The sequence below is a fragment of the Schistocerca gregaria genome, chromosome 7 (genome assembly GCF_023897955.1).
Source record: "Schistocerca gregaria isolate iqSchGreg1 chromosome 7, iqSchGreg1.2, whole genome shotgun sequence".
NCBI classification, from domain to species: Eukaryota; Metazoa; Arthropoda; class Insecta; order Orthoptera; family Acrididae; genus Schistocerca; species Schistocerca gregaria.
The window spans coordinates 336853156-336856324 of NC_064926.1; the positions used below are offsets into that span (position 1 = coordinate 336853156).

The 3169-nt window shown below is 46.7% G+C and overlaps 1 non-coding gene across 1 annotated transcript; it reads left to right on the top strand.

Annotated features, from left to right (window-relative positions):
* Positions 1-449: 449 nt before the first annotated feature.
* Positions 450-524, top strand: Trnas-cga (transfer RNA serine (anticodon CGA)). The gene has a single exon. It is a non-coding gene; the product is annotated as a tRNA-Ser (tRNA).
* Positions 525-3169: the final 2645 nt, after the last annotated feature.

A 3169-nucleotide genomic window follows, 5' to 3' on the forward strand; every position in this document is an offset into this window, starting at 1 on the left:
AGAGAGGGCACAGCTGTAGTTGCGGCTGTTCTTGGCCTTCGTGCCCTTCAGACGGACTGCGAGGAAAGGAAGCGCCTGCAGTTTGGCTGGGAAAGTGCCCCGCGGCACGACCCGACAGAACTTTGTGCCACTAGTTTGGCGGAGTAGAACGCCGGTGGCAGTTTCGGACAACAGTGCTAATGGACGGCGCTGCCGGGTCGTTCCGAGGGCCGGTTTACCTGCGACAGCAGCCTAACTGGTCTCCGCTACTAACTCCGGCGCAAGACTGGCTCAAAAACGCTGTCAACAATTTAGCCCTCAGAATGAAATTTTCACTCTACAGCGGAGTGTGCGCTGATGTGAAACTTCCTGGCAGATTAAAACTGTGTGTCGGGCCGAAACTCGAAAGTTTGGATGGCAGGAAACGAGGTATTGCCGGAATTAAAGCTGTCAGGACGGAGCGTGAGTCGTGCTTGGGTAGCTCAGTTGGTAGAGCACTTGCCCGCGAAAGGCAAAGGTCCCGAGTTCGAGTCTCGGCCCAGCACACGGTTTTAATCTGCCAGGAAGTTTTATATCAGCGCACACTTCGCTGTAGAGTGAAAGTTTCATTCTAGAAACATCCCCCAGGCTGTGGCTAACCCATGTCCCCGCAATATCCTTTCTTCCAGGAGTACTAGTTCTACAAGGTTCGCAGGAGAGCTTCTGTGATGTTTGGAAGGTAGGAGACGAGGTACTGGCGGAATTAAAGCTGTGAGGACGGGGCGTGAGTCGTGCTTGGGTAGCTCAGTTGGTAGAGCACTTGCCCGCGAAAGGCAAAGGTCCCGAGTTCGAGTCTCTCCCAGGCACACAGTTTTAATCTGCCACGAAGTTTCAATTAAGCCCTTGTTCTGAAACTGTACGTTTTGTCTGTAAACATATGTACCTTGAGACAGGTGTTGTGCCGCTGTGCATTGCAGTCGTGGACAAAAATGTACGCAGGGAAAGGGCAGGGCAGACACTTAAAAATGCCTTTTTTAGGGTTCCAAACCTCAGCTTGTAAAAACAGAATCCTTAGAGGGACATTTTGTTGTCCATTTTTCTGTCTGTCAGACTGTTAAAGACATTGTTTATCGGGAGCGGATAGATGTATCAAGTTAAAATTTGTGTCACATGCAAAGCCTCTGGATGGTGTATAAAATTTAAGCTTCTAAACCAATGCAGTCAATATTCGGCCATTTACGCAGACCACCGAGAACATTACGACCAATGACCTACTATCTACATGAACCCGTCAGGCGATAGCAGCGTCTCCTGGTGAGGAATGACTACTAATCAGACACACGCACGATGCATATAGTATCATTTAGTGTGTCGTCCGTGTGTAGAAGGCGCACGATCTTTCTGAGTCCGACCGAGGGCAGATCGTGATGGCCCTGAAGCTTGGCACAAACATTTTTGAAGCTGCACGACGTGTCGGGTGTTCGAGGGGTGCTATGGCGAGTGTATTCGAAAGATGACGGAAAGAAGGTGAAGCCACGTCCAGGGATCGTGGAGTTGGGTAGCTGTTCCTCATTACAAACGTCGGACGTCGAAGGCAGATCAGGCTCGTACAACGATACAGGCGGTGAACTGTAGCAGACTTGACGCCAGACTTAAACGTTGGACAGAGTAAAAGTGTGTCTGAACGCACAGTGCAGAAAACACACCTAAAATTGGGCCTCCGCAGCCGACGACGCATACATGTGCCAAGGTTAACGCCACGACATTGGCAATTACGAGTGAATGGGCATGTGACCATCGGTACCGGACGTTGGAGCAGCGGCAGAGCTTTGCATGATCTGATGAATCCCGATACCTTCTTCATCATGCCGATTGTGGAGTCCGAATCCGTAGTTTTGCAGGGAACAGCTTCTAACAACCCTACCACAACAAAGGTCAGCATTTAATAACGATTGTGGTGTTGCTCACGCTACTAAACACTGCATTTTCGGGCAACAACAGTCATATTATGTGGCAGGTGTCATTATAGCACAGTTAATAAAGTCATTTCATGTAATAATCAGAAAACTAGGCACTCATCTTTTTGTGTTTCCCACGCTGGTCTCGTCGTAAAATCATGGCTCAATCGTTGAAAATCTAGGTGGTTATGATTCCAAGCTCGGATGCAAAGAGGCCTAGGTTTTATCCTGCTATATTCAAAAGTTTTGTAGATGCGCTTCACAAACCATTCTTGGAGATTAAACCTTTCAAAGTTAGCACAATAGCGACGAAAGAAAAAAACAGCACTCCGAATTCAAGCTACACTTCCTCTTAATTGCTTTTATTGCAATATCACGTAACACACAAAACATCACTTCACAATACAAAACATACTTGAAAACATCTTCCTCACATTTTATAAGCCAACTACAATATGCATCTTTCCGACATGACGTCCAACACTTGACTTTTTTCAAGGTCCGACTCTCTAACAAGTCAACAACTAACTAATAATCGCTTACTCGCCAAAAAATCAGAGTTACAAGTACGTCAAAGATCATAGTGACAAAAGAAAGAATACACATAAGAATAATATCATTGCAATATAAACATATCGATGTACCAAAAGTGAAATCAAATCTGAATGTTGTCTCAGAAATATGTTAAGTAGTTAACAGAATTACAGTAGAATATTACTGGTATCGAGAGGTTCAGGTGAGGTACCATAATGGTTACGTAATTCAAGCACTATTACAAGCTCCATGACTGCTGTATTGCGGGACGGAGACAAGCTGGCAGCTGCTCCATTAGTCTCTGGGGAACATGGAGGTAGGCATCCATTGGTACAGTAGATCTACAGCAAGGCACGATGAGGAACAAGGAGTGTCGCACACTGGTTACCGGCCGGCCGGGGTGGCCTAGCGGTTCTAGGCACTTCACTCCAGAACCGCGCGACTGCTACGGTAGTAAGTTCGAATCCTGCCGTTTGCATGGGTGTGTGTGATGTCCTTATGTTAGTTAGGTTTAAGTAGTTCTAAGTTCTAGGGGACTGATGACCTCAGATCTTCAGTCCCATAATGCTCAGAACGATTTGAACCATTTGAACTGGTAGCAGACTTCGTACAACCCTCCAAGCCGATCATGTTTCCCGACGACAGGGGCATTTTTCAGCAAGATAATGGATTATGTCACAAGGTCACGAGTGCTATGGAGTAGTTTGAGGAACACAATG